Source organism: Phyllobates terribilis, unplaced genomic scaffold (assembly GCF_046119375.1).
Source record: "Phyllobates terribilis strain yellow unplaced genomic scaffold, ASM4611937v1 Scaffold_2__4_contigs__length_985480577, whole genome shotgun sequence".
In the NCBI taxonomy this organism is placed as follows: Eukaryota; Metazoa; Chordata; class Amphibia; order Anura; family Dendrobatidae; genus Phyllobates; species Phyllobates terribilis.
In genome coordinates, this window is record NW_027362762.1 from 79,852,822 (window position 1) to 79,877,544 (window position 24,723).

The 24,723-nt window shown below is 41.4% G+C and overlaps 1 protein-coding gene across 2 annotated transcripts in view; it reads right to left on the reverse strand.

Annotated features, from left to right (window-relative positions):
• The window catches only part of CNTN5 (contactin 5), a 2,189,536-nt gene that overhangs the window by 2,109,612 nt on the left and 55,201 nt on the right, over window positions 1-24,723 (reverse strand). The gene's annotated exons all lie outside the window — the stretch shown is intronic.

The window sequence follows — 24,723 nt, forward strand, 5'->3', positions numbered from 1 at the left end:
TCTTTCTAGTCTGCACAGGGATTAGATGGGTGTGGGTGCGACGGCTCCCCGTAGTAGGTCTTACCTTTTCCCATTACCAGTAAGTGAGTATGTGTTACATTCATAACACTAGTATTGTCTGGTTCAGATTATCCCTAAAGATCATTACACAATGTTCTGATCACATATGGTCATAAAAGGAATTTATCATCTGAAATTGACGCATTTTTTAAATATTTTGTTTTAAATCTAATTTAAAAAAATGAGATTTTTTTCATGTTGCAATCTGTATAAAAAAAAATAGAAATATTGCAATTTTTACATCTACCACTGGGGCCATTTTAGGCTCCTACTTCCTGTACTTTACAAAAGATGTTTCAGAAATCACATTATCATCACAAACAAGGTTATAATGACAGCTAAGTAGATAATTGTAATGGTGAACTGTCTGTGGAAGATTGGCAGTTCTTAGTAGTACTTCCATGGACAAGCTACTCTGCTTAGTAAAATCGAGGGGAACACGGGCCTTCACCCTTCAATCAATTTACAGTGATCTGGACTTATGCAGGGCACCCTAGGATATGTCCAAAGAGTGGCTGCTAGCCAATGGAGCAGGCTGGCATAGAATTGTCATCATGATAGGTCAAAACCAGAGAGGTTTGAGGCTCAACAGAATCAATAGTCAGAGATGAGGTCAAAAGAATGCCCGCCCAGATTAATACTGGGTGGTCAAGGTCAGAGTAAGAATAATGAGACAGTCGTGTAGTATAACATATGGTCGAAGACCAGGAACTAGTAACAAGGCAATGGAAAAATCAGAGATTAACCAAGTTATTAACTTATAACTGCCAACTCCCAGAAGAAAGCCGGAAGTTTAAGTAGGATGTGGAGATGCCCTATAGGCCACAGCATGGAGTTGATTACTCCTGCTGGACAGCACACACAACCATTTAACCAGACTTAGGCAGCACTACAGGTCCCATTCACAGAGCCCGCTTCACCCTGAGCTTCTTGACACACTGTCTCCTCTGTCATCAGTGCCACCCTCAGGATGAATACAAAGGCACCAGTGACAGAAGCCAATATCACTGGAGGAGGTACAGGTTGGGGGTGGGACAATAACATAGGATCTACCATTCACAATAGGAAATGTCACAGCTTACCTCCTCCCTCTCCCTTTATAATGACCTTGGCACATGCTCATTAGATGCTTCAATGCAAAAGCTAAGGTCTGAGTCAGTCTACTGTTTCTAAAGTACTTGTGGATTTACTGAAAGTACAGTTAGCATGAGCCTAGAATAACTCTTGTTGAAAATTACATGATTTTAAATATTTAGTTTTTTTAAATACAGATCATGATGATATGAAAAAATTCCAAAATTGAGAAGAAATCAAATTCAATTTAAAAACCTGAATAGATACTTTTTTTATGACTCATTTTCTTTAATGTTGGAACCCTCTGTGATCACCTACACTGATATTATCTATCTTGTAGTATTCAATTTCCTTAGAGCGCCTCCACAGGAAAAATAAGGTATTGTGTTCTCATTTGTTATTTAAATCAATGGGCTATGCATGTAATGCATGTATATTCTTGGTCCTCCTTATGTAAATAGTATTCTAAACCAGAGAAGAGCAGCCAAGAGGAGCTAATTAATTAGGGAGCAAAATTCTTAAAAAAATGAACAATTTACTCTTTTTACATGTTTACATCTCATATCCATTTTATGATGGAGTTGGGATATTATTAATTTATAGAGTATGCGGTATAACACAGCAACTTGTTATTTCTGTCTCACAGAAGAAGTAAGGAAAAGCTGCATATCTTTATGCCAGATTCACAAATTTTTACCCGAATCTTGCATGAGAATTTTAATGGTCAACTTCATAAATCTAAATACATGCATATATTCATGTATTCATAATTGTGCATGTTAATGCTCCAACATTCTCCACACGAGATCGAGAATTAGCTACTATTGAATCAGCAGATTCATTAAAAGCATATCTGGAGAAGATGTGAATAATTATGCAAATTCCCATGCAAATTACTTCACCTGTTTACGACTCGGAGACACACGGTAGAACTTGATACAAATTGTAAAGTTCTGCATTGATACTTTTCGGATTCCTCTTTACTGAAATAATGAGATAACAAAGAAACATTTCGCAACCAAATTTTTAGGGTTTGAACACTTTCACATTGATTCCTCTAGCGCATCAAAATAAATAAGGTAATTTTGAAGTGATCTTAATTTTGTGTATGCAGCTCCTGCCCAGACCTATGTGTCTCTATAAACTAATCTGATCCTGCAGTCACAGTTGTATATTATTATTTATCTATCCCCCTACTTCTACTCTTTATAGATTAACAAGAAAACTGGATTGAGAGAGTAAAGTAGTACAGTATCAGACTACAAAAGGTTTGTTTGTAGTCTGTTTCCATGGAGACGCATAAAGGCTGTTTACACAAAAGCAGGACTTTTTTGTTAGTAGAAGACTATTAGCAATGCTACTTTATATTCTAAATATTGACTTTATTTATAGACTATCAGAGGAGCAAGCAGAGCACCCACTGAGGAGACCCAAATCCTCAGGAATAGATAGGGAATGAAAGTATCTCTGAGGATAATGGACAAGAAATAAAATCAAAGAAAAGATATAAAAAAATTGAAAAAAATACACAAGAGAGTAAATTGTAATTACATAACATTTCCATTTATTGATCCTGACACCGGCTGAGGGTGACCATTGGTTTGTGAATTTGCTTTGGTATCCTGTAATTAGTCATTATCCTCAAGAAGTGAATAAGGTTAAAAGAATTACTGCAGAGAGTAACATAGATGACATGGTAGACAAGCGAGGGCTATCTAAGCGCAGTATTAAATTATATCATGATTGATAGAAATTTTGCTCACCTTGTGTGGTTGTGCGTATAGGCACAACTTTAGGATAATGTGTATTCCGCATTAATCCTTGTTAGCGGTCTGCTGCCACCTTGATATACCATGGAGCGTCCTTCAGGAGGTTCCGTTACATATGTAATTTGTAGAAGAAATACAAGAGATAGGCACTTCCAATCTATTCTTCCAGGATTCTTCAATACGGTATATTAAAATGCCATGATAAAACACAATGTGTTTCGGCTGAATAAGCCTTCATCAGGTAAAAACTATTCACCTGATGAAGGCTGATCCAACTGAACACGTTGTGTTTTATCATTAAATTTTAACAAACTGTATTGAAGAATCCTGGAAGCATAGATTGGAAGGGCCTATCTCTTGTATTTCCCTCCTTAATTACAAGGTTAAAATAATTGAAAGCATATGGGATAAATGTATTATTATTCGGGTTATAGGTCTTTTTTTTTTTATTTAACTTTCTATTACTTGTCAGGTGCATTATTGCCAGTTTCGCCACAGTTCAAAATGGCTGTTCTCAGGCATTAATAGAGGACATACAAGTCCACAGCTAATAGAAATAGAAATGTCTGAAATTTCAGTGACCCTTCAACATAAGAAGAATGTTATTTAGCTGGTTAACTAAAACAAATGGAAATGTTCAGATAAATTGACAACTGGGCATTCAAGGGGTTGTTTCACAAGAAAAGTTTATGGCAAATCTATGGAATATGTCATAAATGTGTAATAGTTGCGCGTAGAGATGAACAAACTCGAATTGAAAAGTTCAATGTTCGTACTGGATAGTCCGAACATGGACTTCTCCCGGAAGTCCATTGCATTGTTTGGAGTTCTGGGGGAAGAGAGACAATTTTTTTCCAGATCCAAAGTTCGGGTTTCCCTTGTTTTCAATGAGGTTCGGGGTCTGGTTTAAGTTCGGGTAAAGTTCTGGTGCTTGAACTAAACTTTGAACTAAAGTACGTGTCGGGTACCAGAACCAAAACTTCCATGGGTCTGCTCATTCCTAGTTGCGGGTTCCGCATCTAGGACCCCCACCTATCTCTAGAACGGTGGTCGCCCAATCCACTGTTATGGATCGAGTCAGACCACCAGTAAGCAGAGAGATAGCGGCACATGCACCAGCTCTCTCCATTATTGGTGCAGGAGTTCTCAATACAGCCGAGAAAATAATCTTTGCGGTGTTCCGCAACAATGAAGAAACAGATGGCGCATGGACGGCTATCCCACCTTCTCTGGATGTCGCCAGAATGGTGTATCAAATGTCTCATGAGACAACCCCTTTAAGGTTTGTTCTCGTCCATAGGGAGCATCTCCACAAAGTCTGACATTTTCAGAAATGATTGGACAATGTGGGTAGGTGGGACACACTCCTCAGTCGAAAAGGAATGGTAACGTGCATTTGTTAATTTATTCATACATTTCCAGGACCGATAACAGAAGAAAAACACAACACAGAATTTTAAGAAAATAAGATCCAGCATTGATAGTTCAAGTGGAATGTAAAATGTATTTATATATATTTATACATATTTTTATTTTATTTCTTCCGACTTCCTATTCTGCATAATTTATCACGTTCAGATATTTTTGTAATAAATATACAGTTAATTATATTTTACAGACTAATTAAAAGCCTAAAAGATTACTTGAGCCCGGTGCTCTATTAACTGACAAACCAGCCAAAATAAGTTAATGCCGACTTGAGCTGACGCTCTTCAATTCTCGGCATAAATTGTCACATCGTATTAATGTTCGTAAACACTTATGTCTGTCATATTCAAATTTTGTACTTTCAGCAAATGTCAAAATGTCATTAGAAAGTTACTGCCAGGATTGTAAGTCAAAAATATCACCAACTTAAATATGCGCAAATGAATATGCAAAATAAGGGGGAAAAATTCTATGTGAAAAGAATGCGCCATTTAATCTGTCAAACTATAATGTTGTCCTATAAGACGGCATCTAATTGCCTCCTAAATAAGCAAAGTGTCACAGCATCAACATCCCATCTGTCACTGCCGCAAATCCCAGCAAATAGAAGATCTGTCGCTGGAAACAAAACTGGGACTTAATTGATTTTATGTCATTATTCTTCGACTGTAGTAAAGTGTGTGATGATCTAAGACTTTGATGTTTTATTGGTTAAAAATCAATATACAAATATTTGGCAATAGACAAATATTACATAGATAGATAGATAGATGATAGATAGATGATAGATAGATAGATAGATGATAGATGATAGATAGATAGATAGATAGAAAAAAGAAAACAATAAAGCTGCACCAATTCACTAATGAATGAATGGATGCAGTTCTCTGCAACCACTCATAGTCAGACCCTAAAATATAAGTAGAAAAATATTTATTTCATGCCCAAGGTTTGCAACATTTCGACTCTTGAGAAAGGCTGAGTATTAGAGCCGAAACGTTGTATGCATTGGACATAGATTATTTTTTTTTAAGTTTTATTGAACAATACCTTTTTTGCTAATGGTATAAAGCAGTCAATAAGAAGAAACTATCATAGACTATATAAAAGCCGAAGCAGGAAATGCAGCAGCCACTTTGTGATGAATCAGGATGTCATAACCCACAACTTAGAAATAGAGATAGGGAAAGAAAACCTTAAAACATTGAAAAAATTGTACAGATAGTGTGTGACAGCACAAAAGTGAAGAACAACTGACTATCTGTTTACCCATAGTCATAAATGTTAAGGTCATTTTGACATTACTAAGGCTGTACTTGCATTAAAGAGCTTTAAAATTCTCCTCACCGTGACATGCTTAAAATGTCGCTCTCCGCAAGGAGAAAACTTACGCCTTGGATACCGGTCTGACACATCTCACAGAACCAAACCAGAACTCACACTTTGCACTGACGAGGAGCAGTACTCCGAAACACAGTGTCTGCAAATTGAGTTTCTGGTTCTGGCTTATATCCTAAGTCATGTGATAAGCCTCGTTAAAGGATTGATATTGACTTTTAGGATTGATACTTCCTGTAGGTGGCATTTAAAGAGCTTGAAAGGAATTGGATACAGTCCTAGGAGACCTCAGAGTGTTACACACGTCTTTTCAGGGCACTTGGAATTCTTAAAATTTGCGGAGAATCATATTTTTTAAAGAAAATTCCCCGAAGCTTGTAAATTAGAATTTCAAAAGATTTTCTCATCTCTAATAGAGAGATAGATAGATATGTAGATAGATAGATTGATCGATAGATGTATGTATGTATGTGTAATTATTTGGGAGATAATCTCCTTGTTTGATTGTCTATTATCTATTTTTCCTGCCACTGTTCTGTGGTGACTATGTAGGTAAACTTTTTACTGTACATCTTTTTATTTTTGTTTTATGTGGTTTTAATGACTATGGTTTAATAACAATGACATATTTTTGAATATGGGTCTCGACTTGTTCCTTTTAGATTTTGTTTATCTTTTGTAGAAGCAAAAATAAATACAAAAAATAATGTTAATAAAAATTTTTGGGGATAACTACCATATACAGTATACTCATGTATAAGCCGACTTTTTCAGCACTTTTTTTATGCTGAAAAAGCTCCCCTCGGCTTATACTCGAGTATATACTTACATTCTGGTTGTGGAAGGTGGAGGGGGAGTTGCGGCGGCAGAGGAGCGGGCACATGCAGTAGCCGGCTGCTGCAGCTACCACGTGTACCCGATGCTAAAGAACACAAACATTCACATTTCTCCACGCCCATGTGAGTGGAGAGGAGTGAATATTCATTTACTTTAATAGGGCGCAGTATCAATCGCAGCCGCCGGCTTCCAGCTACAGCTCAGCGATCCTCTGTGCACGCTATTAGAGAGTATGAATATTTACTCTTCTCCACTCCCATGGGCGTAGAGAACAGTGAATATTCATTCTCTTTAGCAGTGGGCACACTGGATCGCTAAGCAGAAGCAGGAGGTGCGGCCCCTTCTGACACTGCGCGCTATTAAAGAAAATTAATATTCACTTCTCTCTACGCCCATAGTCCCGGTGTGGAGAGGAGTGATTATCCCCGCAGCTCACCTCAGCATCTAAAAGCGCATGGCAGCGATGTTATGCGCTGCTCAGATGCTGAGATCAGAACAGGATGCAGCACTGGAGCAGAGGGAAGGAAGGTGAGTATGAGTGTTTATTTTTTCATGTGTGCAGTTATGGGGGACCATGTATACCAGGATAGGGGGGCCATGCATACCAGGATTGGGGATGAGGGGGCCATGCATACCAGGATTGGTGATGAGAGGGCCATGCATACCAGGATTGGGGATGAGGGGGCCATGCATATCAGGATTGGGGAAAATGGGGCCAAGCATACCAGAATGGGGGATGAGGAGTGCCATGCATACCAGGATTGGGGATGAGGGGACCATGCATATCAGGATTGAGGATGAGGGGGCCATGCATACCAGGATTGGGGATGAGGGGGCCAAGCATACCAGGATTGGGGATGAGGAGTGCCATGCATACCAGGATTGGGGATGAGGGGGCCATGCATATCAGGATTGGGGATGAGGAGGCCAAGCATACCAGGATTGGGGATGAGGAATGCCATGCATACCAGGATTGGGGATGAGGGGACCATGCATACAAGGATTGGGGATGAGGGGGCCATGCGTACCAGGATTGGGGATGAGGGGGCCATGCATACCAGGATTGGGGATGAGGGGACCATGCATACCAGGATTGGGGATGAGGGAACCATGCATACCAGGATTGAGGATGATGGGGCCATACATACAAGGATTGGGGATGAGTGAGAAATGCTTACCAGGATTGGGGATGAGGGGGCCATGCATACCGGGATTGGGGATGATGGGGTCATACATACAAGGATTGGGAATGAGTGGGAAATGCTTACCAGGATTGGGGATGAGGGGGCCAAGCATACCATGATTGGGGATGAGGAGTGCCATGCATACCAGGATTGGGGATGAGGGGACCATGCATATCAGGATTGAGGATGAGGGGGCCATGCATACCAGGATTGGGGATGAGGGGGCCAAGCATACCAGGATTGGGGATGAGGAGTGCCATGCATACCAGGATTGGGGATGAGGGGGCCATGCATATCAGGATTGGGGATGAGGAGGCCAAGCATACCAGGATTGGGGATGAGGAATGCCATGCATACCAGGATTGGGGATGAGGGGACCATGCATACAAGGATTGGGGATGAGGGGGCCATGCGTACCAGGATTGGGGATGAGGGGGCCATGCATACCAGGATTGGGGATGAGGGGACCATGCATACCAGGATTGGGGATGAGGGAACCATGCATACCAGGATTGAGGATGATGGGGCCATACATACAAGGATTGGGGATGAGTGAGAAATGCTTACCAGGATTGGGGATGAGGGGGCCATGCATACCGGGATTGGGGATGATGGGGTCATACATACAAGGATTGGGAATGAGTGGGAAATGCTTACCAGGATTGGGGATGAGGGGGCCAAGCATACCATGATTGGGGATGAGGAGTGCCATGCATACCAGGATTGGGGATGAGGGGGCCATGCATATCAGGATTGGGGATGAGGGGGCCAAGCATACCAGGATTGGGGATGAGGAGTGCCATGCATACCAGGATTGGGGATGAGGGGACCATGCATACCAGGATTGGGGATGAGGGTGCCATGCATACTAGGATTGGGGATGAGGGGGCCATGCATACCAGGATTGGGGATGAGGGGACCATGCATACTAGGATTGGGGATGAGGGAACCATGCATACCAGGATTGGGGATGATGGGGCCATACATACAAGGATTGGGGATGAGTGGGAAATGCTTACCAGGATTGGGGATGAGGGGGCCATGCATACCAGGATTGGGGATGAGGGGACCATTCATACCAGGATTGGGGATGAGGGAACCATGCATACCAGGATTGGGGATGAGGGGGCCATGCATACCGGGATTGGGGATTAGTGGGCCATACGTACCAGGATTGGGGATGAGGGGGCCATGCATACAAGGATTGGGGATGAGGGGGCCATGCATACCAGGATTGGGGATGAGGGGGCCATGCATACCAGGATTGGGGATGAGGGGACCATTCATACCAGGATTGGGGATGAGGGAACCATGCATACCAGGATTGGGGATGAGGGAACCATGCATACCAGAATTGGGAATGATGGGGCCATACATCTAAGGATTGGGGATGAGTGGGTTATGCTTACCAGGATTGGGGATGAGGGGGCCATGCATACCGCGATTGGGGATTAGTGGGCCATACATACCAGGATTGGGGATGATGGGGCCAAGCATACCAGAATTGGGGATGAGGAGTGCCATGCATACCAGGATTGGGGATGAGGGGACCATGCATATCAGGATTGGGGATGAGGGGGCCATGCATACCAGGATTGGGGATGAGGGGGCCAAGCATACTAGGATTGGGGATGAGGAGTGCCATGCATACCAGGATTGGGGATGAGCAGGCCATGCATATCAGTATTGGGGATGAGGGGGCCAAGCATACCAGGATTGGGGATGAGGAGTGCTGTACATACCAGGATTGGGGATGAGGAGTGCTGTACATACCAGGATTGGGGATGAGGGGACCATTCATACCAGGATTGGGGATGAGGGGGCCATGCATACCAGGATTGGGGATGAGGGGGCCATGCATACCAGGATTGGGGATGAGGGGACCATGCATAACAGGATTGGGGATGATGGGGCCACACATACAAGGATTGGGGATGAGTGAGAAATGCTTACCAGGATTGGTGATGAGGGGGCCATGCATACCGGGATTCGGGATTAGTGGGCCATACGTACCAGGATTGGGGATGAGGGGGCCATGCTTAGCAGGATTGGGGATGAGTAGGCAATACTTACCAGGATGGAGAAATTTACCAGTAGCTGCTGCATTTCCCACGCTAGGCTTATACTCGAGTCAGTATGTTTTCCCAGTTTTGAGTGGTAAAATTAGGTGCCTCGGCTTATATTTGGGTTGGCTTATACTCGAGTATATATGGTATTTTAATATTAAAATAGTCTGTTTCCTAGCACGAGAGTTACATGAAAAAATAAAGATTTGCAAATGTGCAAATTTCCTTTTCAAGCCCCACTATAAAGGAGAGGAGCTTGGCAGTATGCAAAAGATTACTATAAATTACACTACCCCAGCATCGCAATCCACTAAGAAAAATAAAGATTGCTTTTAAGACACTTAAATCATATTATTACCTGTGAAAATTTTTCCCAACAACGCGGTCTCAGAGCCATCATTACAGAGGAGGTTATTCAATGAGAACTCAGCAGACGAAGTTTTGCATTTGTAAATTCATTTTTTTTTAAATGACATAGAACGTATTTACATTAACTTGTTTTGATAAGAAAATAATATTAATAATCATTTGTTGTGTCAACAATTTCATCATTTGAAGCAATGAGAAGAAGACGTAGACCTTTAAGCTACTCGTTTAAGAATAGAAGGGAAGGAGAACTGACTAGGGAAAAGGTACTTAATACTGAAAACAAAGGACCTGATTCATCAAAGCTTTCATGTTACAATTCTGACTTAAAAGCTTGGAAAAGGTGCGAAATTTTGAGCAACTTGGAGCTGTGCTTACATTTTGTGACTTCTGGCATCTTTATGCCAGTTTCTCCCATGTGTAGGTGTAGGATGTGTCAGAGGTAGGATGGTGGCATGGCGATTGCCGCTCGACAAATTCATGATGAGCGGCGACATTCACTAAGTCATTAATCCTACTCCAGCATGGACTGGAGTAGGACTTGTGGCAAGGCGCACATGGAGTTGCACATCACTCGTTTGCCACTTGTTTCATGCCTTTTCATGAATCAGGAGCGTCTGACGCCAGCACATCACCCTTTTCAAAACTGGCCTGGATAAATTAGACCTAAAGTATTCATGGACTACTGTAGGTAAGAAGAAATGTGTCCCATAAGGCTGCTCCCATTTAAAGGACATATTCACTCAACAGATGAGATGAACAAATCAATTTCACTTCTAATTTTGCCAGAATCCAATTTTTGGGGATTCATTTTGTGCAAAACCATCCAACAAATGGTGACCGGAAGGGTTAAAAAATAATAATAATACTGCCTTCACCTGTCTTTTTTTTTATTCTGGCACCGGTGCAGTATTCACTGGATTATCTATCATATCTAAATAAGCCAAAGATGCTGAGTTAGGAAGATGCACGAAATATGGCGCCTGTGACCCCAGAACATGTAGTGCGCATGCACCGCTAGAGGGTGACATCAGCGAGCTCTCCCATTGGCTACATTGTCTAAAAATGTGTGTGATGTGAAGACATGAGTAATAGAATGTATAAGACGCCGAGATCAGCGCTGCAGGGATGTCGTATCTGATAGGAGGAATTCTGCATATTGGGTGAGCTGCCTCTCTAATTAGGATCATCACATGTGACTGATTTATGTACTAAGCACTTTATATTAATAACTGCACTGCATTCTGATGGATGTTTTTTTTTATTTTATCTGTATGCTTGCATTCTATGCTCACTGTGATATGTGTTATATAATGATTTTTCCCTTGAAAAAAGCCTATATATTTATAAATAGGTTTAAGAGGATCTACCTATATGACTAATCTATATGGCTTTATAGACCTTCTTATTACACATTGCCATCTGGGCAAAATAAAGTTCACATTTTTTTGCACCTACAGTATATTGGAGTACTGCCTCCCTTTTCATATTGTTTTATCTATCTATCTATCTATCTATCTATCTATCTATCTATCTATCTATCTATCTATCCCATATCTATCTATCTATCTATCTCATATCTATCTATCTATCTATCTATCCCATATCTATCTATCTATCTATCCCATATCTATCTATCTATCTATCTATCTAATATCTATCTATCTATCCCATATCTATCTATCTATCTATCTCATATATATCTATCTATCCCATATCTATCTATCTATCTATCTATCTATCTATCTATCTATCTATCTCTATCTATCTATCTATCTATCTATCTATCCCATATCTATCTATCTATCTATCTATCATCTATCTATCTATCTATCTATCTATCCCATATCTATCTATCTATCTATCTATCCCATATCTATCTATCTATCTATCTATCTATCTCTATCTATCTATCCCATATCTATCTATCTATCCATCCCATATTTATCCCATATCTATCTATCTATCATCTATATCTATCATCTATATCTATCTATCTATCTATCTATCTATCTATCTATCTATCCATCCCATATTTATCCCATATCTATCTATCTATCTATCTATCTATCTATCTATCTATCTATCTATCTATCATCTATATCTATCATCTATATCTATCTATCTATCTATCTATCTATCTATCTATCTATCCATCCCATATTTATCCCATATCTATCTATCTATCTATCTATCTATCTATCTATCTATCTATCTATCTATCATCTATCTATCCCATATCTATCTATCTATTATCTATCTATCTATCCCATATCTATCTATCTATCTATCTATCATCTATCTATCCCATATCTATCTATCTATCCCATATCTATCTATCTATCTATCTATCTATCTATCCCATATCTATCTATCTATCTATCTATCTCTCTATCTATCCCATATCTATCTATCTATCTATCTATCTATCTATCTATCTATCTATCTATCTATCTATCTATCCCATATCTAGCTATCTATCTATTTATCTATCATCTATCTATCATCTATCTATCTATCTATCCCATATCTATCTATCTATCTATCTATCTATCTATCTATCTATCTATCTATCTATCTATCTATCTATCTATCTATCTATATTAGTTGTGTGTGATTTCTGGTTTGCCGTCCAGTCCTTAGAATGATACAATCACATCTCCGATTCATCTGTGCAGGGGAACTGCAGCGCAGCTTCATTACATGTACGTAAATGGGCTAGCTGCAGCTGGTTTTAGCCTCGTCATCATTGAGCAGGAAAAAACAGTGAATATGCCATTACTTTATAATAAGGGAAACCAGCTTTAGTATAAAGCTGTTACCTCATTCTAATAACCTAAGAGCGTAAAATCTCCAATTGATCATTTTTGGATATTATTTTTGTATATTTTTGATGATCATGAAAGTGTCAACCCTTTAAAGCGACAGGTGTTCGACAGAAACGGTTTCTCTTCCACTTAAAAGCCAAAACAATCCAATTTTCAATTCCCGCTCACAATTTTGATCTTTCAGATAACAGACTAAAAGCACCAACACAACAGCGAACATCCATTGAAACCTGATGATAAGCTAGATAAAAAAGAGACTGGTGTAAATAGCATTCACACTGTGATAGCGAGCATGAATGGAGCAGAATCTACAAGGCAAAAACACTTGAGCCTCCACAATGAGCCGCGCTGGACACATCTTCAGGGGAAGCGAGTATTAAGTCCTTGAAACTGAAAAGGTAAAATGACAACTATTGGCAGCCATGCAATTTTTAAAGTCCTAACAATGAAGATGAATGAATAGAGGATGAATACCGGGGACTTTTAAAGTCGCAACATAAAAGTGTTTAGAAACAAAAGAAACACACAAATAGAGAAAATATTCAATATACTGTGTGGAGCGAAAGGTCGACAGGTCATAGAGAAAAAGTTAGTAATATCAGCACAATACTATCATTTGATTCTTTTCTTACCTCTCAAGTTGATGCAAATATTGTTTTTTTTTTTATGATTTGCATTTATGTGTTTTACAGTTTTTACCTAAACCATCAAAGTCTTTTTTAAGGTTTTTCCAGGGAGTAAAAATAAATCATGACCTGCCCTTCAAGATTTTTTTCTCTTTTCCACAATAGACAATAATATTTATGACGTATTTGCAGTGTGGGTGATACGTCTACAATCAGTGGTGGCTCCAAGCCCCTGGTTCCTCCTCAGTGGAGTAAGAAAATGTTGAATCTAGTGGAGGTCCAGGTCCAATTGTGGTGCTGAAATTCTTTAAAAATCTAGGACTGATGGAGTTGAGTAGCTGCAGACATTGCCACGCTGTGATTGCTCGACCACCACTCACTGCAGTCAAGAAATGAGAAGGAACAGGAGTATCAGCACTGTCATTAGTTACGTTTCCCAAGATTCTATATTGACAAATTTGGTCAGTTCAAAGGGGCAAAATCTTATACTACCCTGTCATCTCCTCTGCCTTTCTCATACCTGTCCTACGGCTGCTCCTCCAGCGTTGTCTTCTATCACCTATCACCTCAAGTCATCTCTTCTATCACCTATCACCTCCAGTCATCTTTCCTATCACCTATCACCTCCAGTCATCTCTCCAGTCATCTCTCCTATCACCTATCACCTCCAGTCATCTCTTCTATCACCTATCACCTCCAGTCATCTCTTCTATCACCTATCACCTCCAGCCTTCTCTTCTATGATCTATCACCTCCAGCCATCTCTTCTATCACCTATCGCCTCCAGTCATCTCTTCTATCACCTATCACCTCCAGTCATCTCCTCTATAACCTATCACCTCCAGTCATCTCTTCTATCACCTATCACCTCCAGTCATCTCTTCTATCACCTATCACCTCCAGTCATCTCTTCTATCACCTATCACCTCCAGTCATCTCTTCTATCACCTATCACCTCCAGTCATCTCTTCTATCACCTATCACCTCCAGTCATCTCTTCTATCACCTATCACCTCCAGTCATCTCTTCCATCACCTATCACCTCCAGTCATCTCTTCCATCACCTATCACCTGCAGTCATCTCACCTATCACCTCCAGTCATCTCTTCAATCACCTATCACCTCCAGTCATCTCTCCTATCACCTATCACCTCCAGTCATCTCTTCTATCACCTATCACCTCCAGTCATCTCTTCTATCACCTATCACCTCCAGTCATCTCTTCAATCACCTATCACCTCCAGTCATCTCTCCTATCACCTATCACCTCCAGTCATCTCTTCTATCACCTATCACCTCCAGTCATCTCTTCTATCACCTATCACCTCCAGTCATCTCTTCTATCACCTATCACCTCCAGTCATCTCTTCTATCACCTATAACCTCTAGTCATCTCTTCTATCACCTATAACCTCCAGTCATCTCTTCTATCACCTATAACCTCCAGTCATCTCTTCTATCACCTATCACCTCCAGTCATCTCTTCTATCACCTATCACCTCTAGTCATCTCTTCTATCACCTATCACCTCCAGTCATCTCTTCTATCACCTATCACCTCCAGTCATCTCTTCCATCACCTATCACCTCCAGTCATCTCTTCTATCACCTATCACCTCCAGTCATCTCTTCTATCACCTATCACCTCCAGTCATCTCTTCTATCACCTATCACCTCCAGTCATCTCTTCTATCACCTATCACCTCCAGTCATCTCTTCTATCACCTATCACCTCCAGTCATCTCTTCTATCACCTATCACCTCCAGTCATCTCTTCTATCACCTATCACCTCCAGCCTTCTCTTCTATGATCTATCACCTCCAGCCATCTCTTCTATCACCTATCGCCTCCAGTCATCTCTTCTATCACCTATCACCTCCAGTCATCTCCTCTATAACCTATCACCTCCAGTCATCTCTTCTATCACCTATCACCTCCAGTCATCTCTTCTATCACCTATCACCTCCAGTCATCTCTCCTATCACCTATCACCTCCAGTCATCTCTTCTATCACCTATCACCTCCAGTCATCTCTTCTATCACCTATCACCTCCAGTCATCTCTTCTATCACCTATCACCTGCAGTCATCTCTTCCATCACCTATCACCTCCAGTCATCTCTTCCATCACCTATCACCTGCAGTCATCTCACCTATCACCTCCAGTCATCTCTTCAATCACCTATCACCTCCAGTCATCTCTCCTATCACCTATCACCTCCAGTCATCTCTTCTATCACCTATCACCTCCAGTCATCTCATCTATCACCTATCACCTCCAGTCATCTCTTCAATCACCTATCACCTCCAGTCATCTCTCCTATCACCTATCACCTCCAGTCATCTCTTCTATCACCTATCACCTCCAGTCATCTCTTCTATCACCTATCACCTCCAGTCATCTCTTCTATCACCTATCACCTCCAGTCATCTCTTCTATCACCTATCACCTCCAGTCATCTCTTCTATCACCTATCACCTCCAGTCATCTCTTCTATCACCTATCACCTCCAGTCATCTCTCCTATCACCTATCACCTCCAGTCATCTCTTCTATCACCTATCACCTCCAGTCATCTCTTCTATCACCTATCACCTCCAGTCATCTCTTCTATCACCTATCACCTCCAGTCATCTCTTCCATCACCTATCACCTCCAGTCATCTCTTCCATCACCTATCACCTGCAGTCATCTCACCTATCACCTCCAGTCATCTCTTCAATCACCTATCACCTCCAGTCATCTCTCCTATCACCTATCACCTCCAGTCATCTCTTCTATCACCTATCACCTCCAGTCATCTCTTCTATCACCTATCACCTCCAGTCATCTCTTCAATCACCTATCACCTCCAGTCATCTCTCCTATCACCTATCACCTCCAGTCATCTCTTCTATCACCTATCACCTCCAGTCATCTCTTCTATCACCTATCACCTCCAGTCATCTCTTCTATCACCTATCACCTCCAGTCATCTCTTCTATCACCTATCACCTCCAGTCATCTCTTCTATCACCTATAACCTCTAGTCATCTCTTCTATCACCTATAACCTCCAGTCATCTCTTCTATCACCTATAACCTCCAGTCATCTCTTCTATCACCTATCACCTCCAGTCATCTCTTCTATCACCTATCACCTCCAGTCATCTCTTCTATCACCTATCACCTCCAGTCATCTCTTCTATCACCTATCACCTCCAGTCATCTCTCCTATCACCTATCACCTCCAGTCATATCTTCTATCACCTATCACCTCCAGTCATCTCTTCCATCACCTATCACCTCCAGTCATCTCTTCCATCACCTATAACCTCCAGTCATCTCTTCCATCACCTATCACCTCCAGTCATCTCTTCTATCACCTATCACCTCCAGTCATCTCTTCTATCACCTATCACCTCCAGTCATCTCTTCTATCACCTATAACCTCCAGTCATTTCTTCTATCACCTATCACCTCCAGTCATCTCTTCCATCACCTATCACCTGCAGTCATCTCTTCCATCACCTATCACCTCCAGTCGTCTCTCCTATCACCTATCACCTCCAGTCATCTCTCCTATCACCTATCACCTCCAGTTATCTCTTTTATCACCTATCTTTCTTCCATTTGCATCTTCTGTTCACTAGTTCCCATGTCATCATGTGAGGTGCAATGCCCATTATTAATATGCTTTGCACCCAATGTGTGCCTACTGAATGGAAGATCCAGTCAGAATAAAATTAAAAGAAAGAATGTAGAAGAGCCAATGTGAGGACAAGTAAAGGAAAAGCCAAGGAGAAGTGAGTTTCATATTTTTTAACGCCCTACCCAGTTCTCTATACTCAGCAAAATGGTGGCAAATCACTATTTTTCTTGCTTTGGCCCAAAGCAAATTGCAAAAAAATCAGATTCTCATCAAACTGATTCAGTCATCTCTACATTCATTCTATCCCAGGAATGCATGATAAATTTCCATTGTTGGAAATCACTGTAGAGAGGAGATTCAGATAAAATTCTGTATAGATCACCAATGACTCTTTCCAAATATTGCTTGATGAGAGCCCAACAATAATATATTAAGTCAACAACCATGACCAAAATTAAAAGAATTAGGTTAAATGAGCTAGAAGTTAGTCGAGCTAATCTTCATCATCTAAAGCAGGGGTGACGAAGACTTGGCTCATACATAGTTTGGTCTTTTCCGCGATAATATACGGATGGGAAATCTGGACAATAAAGAAACAAGACAGAAAAAGTATTGACTCCTTCTAAATGTGGTTCTGGAGAAGGATGTTATCAATACCATGGATGGCTAGAAGAACAAACAAATCAATCTTGGAACAAATTAAGCCAGAAATATCACTCAAAGAAAGGTACGACTTGCCTACTTTGGACACATCATACGATGAGAGCAATCACTGGAGACGGACATCATGGTTGGAAGAATAAAAGGAACAAGGTGAAGAGGAAGACGAGCATCCCGATGGCTTGATACTATCAAGATAATGGTGAAGACCCTGGTGGACCTATCTAGGCTTGCACAAGATCAATCTTCCCACAGAGCATTTATCCAACCAGTTGCCAGCCGAAGGCCATTAAATAAATGAGAAATAAAAGCAGTGGTCCCAAACCTTAGTCTTGAGAGCCACATGTGGTTCTTGGTCCCATTATGCATGGCTCGTGTTTTTCGGTCAGCTTGTTATATTAGCATCAGGTCTAACAAACAGCTACGAAGACCAGGTCTCCAAATGGTGATTTTTGTTAATATGGCTGCACAGAAAAGCAGATCTAGATGCACATATACTGGCTCAAGGGTTGGAGAGATAAATAAAGTATATTGACCAGGACATAGGATGATACTGCCAGTTTAAGGGTTTTATTATACCAGCAATGGGGGCTCTTGGTGCAACTACTGTGAAGGGATGGGTCCCTGGATATGGCTTGTGACCCTCTAACATAGCTGAATGTGGTTCTCAAAATAAGATAGGTTGGGGACCCTATACTGAAAATTTCTCAAAAAATCCACATTACCACAATTCTTAAAGGTGCAAAATGCAAATATCATGTTTTTTACCATGCAGGATTTCAGCATGGATTCATCATTCATGAACCATATCAGTATGCAGAAGAACCAGCACCATTCCTTTGAAGCAGCAAGTAATAGAGTGCATAGTGCTCTGAAGTGGACACCATGAAGCTGCCAAATCAGTCCAGCTGGATATGATGGTGTACAAGTAGTTTACAGCAATGCATTTCCAAGTAAATTCTGTGCCAGGTCCATGATCATCGAGGAAACCTTTGTAATCAGAGATGGAAATGACTGTTTCATGGCTGGTCATGCAGCTTCACAAGGAAGCTGAATATTCGTAGTGAAGGAGGCCTTGTTACTGAATACAATGGGCAGTACATCAGGAGCCAACGCAAAGAAATACAGAACTGTTCTGGTTTGATGTCAATTAAGTGGAATCATTGTATAACGAACAGTTTTGCAGGCTTCTAATAAACTTTATGTACTAAGCCATCCCCATGTTATATATCTTATCTTGTCCTTGGTGAATGGAAATACTCTACTTAATACCAAGAAACTGTGAAGCCCATTTAATCAGTGTACGCGAGCTGTCAGCTTGTAGAGAAACGCGCTAGAATACGTGAGGACGGATTGCTGTTTAACTCAACTATTTAACCCCGGAACGATGTGATGCTCCCCACCAGTCTGCATTAACTTCTTTGCAATAATGATATCACATGCTTGTGATGGCTGCAGTCAATCACTACCCTTAGTGGTTTTGTCACAGAGGACACTGATTGGCTACAACTTTTACATGGATGTATGTGACCTCATCACCGCAGAGAAATGAACAGAGACCACCCGAGTATTGTATAAAGAAACTAAAGCTGTCCATGACATAGCTGTTAGCTGAACATTAATTCGCAGGTGGCCATCTCTCCTGACCTCCCCAAACACGAGAGTCGCCTCTAGCAGCAGAATTACTACTCGGACAGCGAAAGGATCAGGCGTTAAAATTCCAAATGTCCGATCCTGTTCGGTTGACATCACTGGTCTGTGGCCAGTCTGGAGGTTGATCAGTGGGTTCGGTCAACTTTAATCTAATGTGTGTTGGGGGCCTTAAATCTTGCGATAGGATAGTTTGGATATCACTGTTTAAACATTGGGTATAGAGACGAGCTGATCTTTGGAAATTCAATTTCACCAACCTCAATGAATTTTCCCCAAAAAATTTGAATCGCGGAGAATAAATTTGCGTGAATCTCAACACTGGAGTGCTTGTAATTGCTCATAAAATACACATTGTGGAGAAGAGAGAGAGAGGACCCCGCTGACCATAAGAGCTTACACTCTATGGGAGAGGGAGAAGACCCCACTGGTCATAAGTGCTTACACTCTACAGGTGAGAGAGAGAGTACCCCCCTCACCATAAGAGCTTACACTCTACAGGAGTAAGAGAGGACCCCACTGACCATAAGAGCTTACACTCTACAGGTGAGAGAGAGGGATAGAAAGAGGACCCCACTAACCATAAGAGCTTACACTCTACAGGAGAGAGAGGACCCCGCTGACCATAAGAGCTTACACTCTACAGGAGAGAGAGGACCCCACTGACCATAAGAGCTTACACTCTACAGGTGAGAGAGAGGGATAGAAAGAGGACCCCACTAACCATAAGAGCTTACACTCTACAGGAGAGAGAGAACCCTGCTGACCATAAGAGCTTACACTCTACAAGAGAGAGAGAGGGAGAGAAAGAGGACCCCACTAACCATAACAGCTTACACTCTACAGGAGAGAGAGGACCCCGCTGACCATAAGTGCTTACACTCTACAGGAGAGAGAGAGGACCACATTGACCATAAGAGCTTACACTCTACAGGAGAGAGAGGACCACACTAACCATAAGAGCTTACACTCTACAAGAGAGAGAGAGGGAGAGAAAGAGGACCCCAGTAACCATAAGAGCTTACACTCTACAGGAGAGAGAGGACCCTGCTGACCATAAGAGCTTACACTCTACAGGAGAGAGAGAGGACCACATTGACCATAAGAGCTTAGACTCTACAGGAGAGAGAGGACCCCACTAACCATAAGAGCTTACACTCTACAGGAGAGAGAGAGGACGCTGCTGACCATAAGAGCTTACTTTCTACAGGAGAGAGAGAGAGGACCCCACTGATCATAAGAGCTTACACTCTACAGGAGAAAGATGACCCCACTGATCATAAGAGCTTACAAACTGCAGAAGAGAGGGAGAGAGAGGACCCTGCTGACCATAAGAGCTAACACTCTACAGGAGAGAGAGAGGACCCCACTGACCATAAGAGCTTACACTCTACAGGAGAGAGAGAGAACTCCACTGACCATAAGAGCTTACACTCTACAGGAGAGAGAGAGGACCCCACTGACCATAAGAGCTTACACTCTACAGAAGAGAGAGAGGACCCCGCTGACCATAAGAGCTTACACTTCAGGGAAAGACTTACCCAATAACTCTGGAGATGGAATATGACTCTGCTTTAAAACTATGCTCCGCTGGGAACAGCTAATCTGTGATGACCCCGGTACTGACCACCATTGTATATATGGCATGAGAATCCCCTAGATGTCACAGCTGCAGGGTATTATGCGGAGGGCCGCGCGGCAATGCAAAATGATATTAGTCCGCTCTCTGATGCTTCAGAGGTGTGGGAAATGGGCCAAGTACTTTTTTTTTTTTTTTTACTTACTAACTGTGAATTGAATCTCAAGGTATTTGAATTTGTTTGAAACCACAAATTTCAGGAAAATTGACTCCGAGTTGATCCTCAAAGGATCGATTCACTCATTTCTAGTTAGGCATCTTCCTCTTGCATTAAGTTGTCTTTTTTTGGCCTCAATCTTAAAGAAAAACTTACGCAAGCTATTAACAAATTTGCTAAAAATTGGAACTCTCATCTCCAACCTTAAAACTAAAGTTTCAAGCTTGACAAACACAGTCATATTTTTTGCCGCAAAAGTCAAACCAGTTTCTTTTTTGTCTGGAATTTGCGGCAAAGTTTGCCAAAAAAAAACCCCTAGGCACATCTACACATTACACAGATGATACTTAATCACCAGCGATCACAGGAGCAAGCTGTAATTGGCTTATTTTCCAGAAGATCCTTGAAGAATTGTAAAAAAGTGCATAAACTGTTCAACCAATTTCCACCTATAAAACTTATTGTTTTGACGCGATACTTTCATAGAGATACATTTGTATATCGTGGACAGATTTATATACTTTGTATCATTCTAGTCTCTCAACACAAAAATAAAACCAGATTCCCGATATTGTGTATACTGTAAAATGAAGCCAGTTGAACTTTTGCTCTTCCACTTTGATAAAAGTAGTTCCACTATCTCACTGTCATTGGTAATCTCGTCTGCCCTTTCTATTGTCCTAGAAAATCTCTGAGCCTATAATATTAGTTGAAATGATATCATGCTAGGGGCCAAAGAACTGTATTAGTCACTGCCAGTTAAGATATGTTGCAGAACAGTTAAAAACTTTTTTTTCGCGGTGACCTTCAGGATTTGGCTTTGGAGGACATGAAGCTCTAACCGTCGTCTTCTCTAGGCTGGAATATCTACGGAAAACACATTTGATATTTTGCTTGCGCGATTGGCTGCCGCCCTTCCTGTTTAACCTTTGTGTCATGAAATCATTTGTGAGCTGTAAATTCAATTGGTTTTATTCAAATGGATGAAACAAATCAGCTTCATAAAGTGAAGTCAATGGAAAACACGCGCGGGTGTAATGCAATAGCGTTCCTTTGTTTGTTGCAAGGTGGCCAAAGAGAAGTGTGCGACTGCATAAAATCCTTCATGTATTTCCACTTATCACGTCAGAACTACCATTTATTCACTCTTCTAGGTCCAACTTGGCATCTAGATCATTTTAAATGGAAAACTGTTAGAAACTGGTGGTTGAATCCATGACCCCTGGGGCCAGAAAAACAATAATAGCTTCGTTCATTGGCCCAGAAGATATCAACATCTAAAAAATAATGATATATATCCAGATTTCGACTCTTCTAGGGCACTGACCATTGTAAACTACATTTCTGTAGAAGTTGGTGTTACATTATATTGGGAACAATGCAACTTATACTTTAAATAGGTTTTTCAGAACTTTAAAAAAAATACCTATAATGCTGGAAAATAGTGAAAAAAATACACAACTTACTAATACTTTGGTTTTTTTTTTCTGTTCCAACTTTGACCAGGTTCCTTGCAGGTCTCTGTGCATCATGTTTGGTTCATATGGGCTTGTGACAGCTACAGCCAATCACTGAATACATTATTGACCCCTTGGTCCATGCTGCAGCCTATGATTGGCTGCATCGTTCTCATGCCCTTCCAAAATGAACAGGAAGTACAGGAGATGTGTACCAGGGCTGCATTGGAGTAATTGGCCTTGTGTCACAGTGGTCATACCTCCATCCGAACAGAACAGGATGTACTTCTGGCAAGATCCAGCTTGACATGTGACTGCTGCAGTCAATCACTGGCCAAAACATTGATGCTGCCACCAGGATGATGTTAAATAGGGTTTTCGTAGCCCTTGATATTAATGAATCAACCAAAATATGGTGTAGCCCATACATTTTAGAAGGTGGTGGTGTCCAACTAAGATAATTGAAAGCTGTGGTGTGCACCATGTCTCAGCATTGTTTACCAGGGGCAGCTCCATACCCTTTCTAGTGGCTGTGCCTGGTACTGCAGCTCAATCTTTTTCACTTGAACGATACTGAGTAGAGATGAGTGAATTAATTAGAGTGTTATTGATTTCTACTAGATTGAAAAAATCCACATTTTTTTTATTCACGTCTCCTGACCGCCATTTTTCAGAAATGTTAAAGGCCATTGAAAAGTTAAAAAATCACCTTACCGCTCACCACTCTGGCCTCTCTAATCCTCATTGTTACCCTTATAGTCCTAGGTGCATCTTCTTATCCTCACTGCTCATGCCGAAATCCAAATAATTCCTGGCTGACTGTGAGAGGCCCGGGGCGGTTCTGTGCATGCACGTACAAGGTCACGAAGCTTAAGCAGAACCTTCTCTGGCCTCATCAGAACCGGACATCCCTACTCAGTGTGAGAGTCCAAGTCATTTCCGTGTGAGCGGTGGGGATCAGCAGATGGACAAGGACTGGACAGGTGACGGTGAAGAGTGGATGGGCTGAAGAGGTGAGCGATGAGGCGAGTATAACGTTTTTTTTTTATATTTTACATATCATGTTTATTATGCTCTTGTGTCTGTAGAGTCCCCAAAGCATAATGAGGGGCATGTAATTTCCCAGGAAAAAAAACATGCAAACACGCGAATGTTCAAACGTTGCCTAATCTACTCATTTCTAGTACTGAAAACAGTAAGCTGCAGTACCAGATATAGCCACTATAAAATGCATGGCGCTCTTTCTGGTAAATAATGATATTAACGTAGCACATACTGTGACCCCTTCTGGTAGTCTGGGGCTTGACCAAATGATTTGACATCGATGGCCGAAGAGTTGGTCATTACCTGCAAAGGCAAGACAATCGCCTTAAAGGTTGTGTGCCCATTTTCATCTATAGAAGGTCTCAGTCCAATTATGTCTTCACTTTTACAGAATGAGAAAGTAATATAGGCACACAAGTTTGAGCATTGAGAGATAGTAGGAGAAGAGAGAACCATCTTCACTGGAAATGTCCATTAAACCTTGAAACTTCCACAAGCAGCAAGTCGGAGAAAGCAGATCTCAAAAATTAAAAGCCAGAGTAAAAATCAAATGCAAAACACCCCTTAAAGGGGTTGTCTGTAGTGATGAGTGAGTATGCCTCATTAACTCTTTCGGCGAGCACGCTCGGATTCGCCAGGCAATCTCTGCATGTGTCACAGATGTCAAACAGCCGTGACACTTGCAGGCGTGGCACCGAAGAGCGCTCACCGAAAGAGTTGATGAGGCATACTCGCTCATCACTAGTTGTCCGGCCTTGAGGTTCAAGCCTCACTCTATATGACTTCAGGTGTGTGAAATACTGTGCGTGCTATTAGGATTCTCCAATGCCAGCATCGGGAATGGGCAGACGCGTGACTGCAAGTATGAAATTTGAATTATGCAGTCACATGCCATGTAGACATTCGCAGCC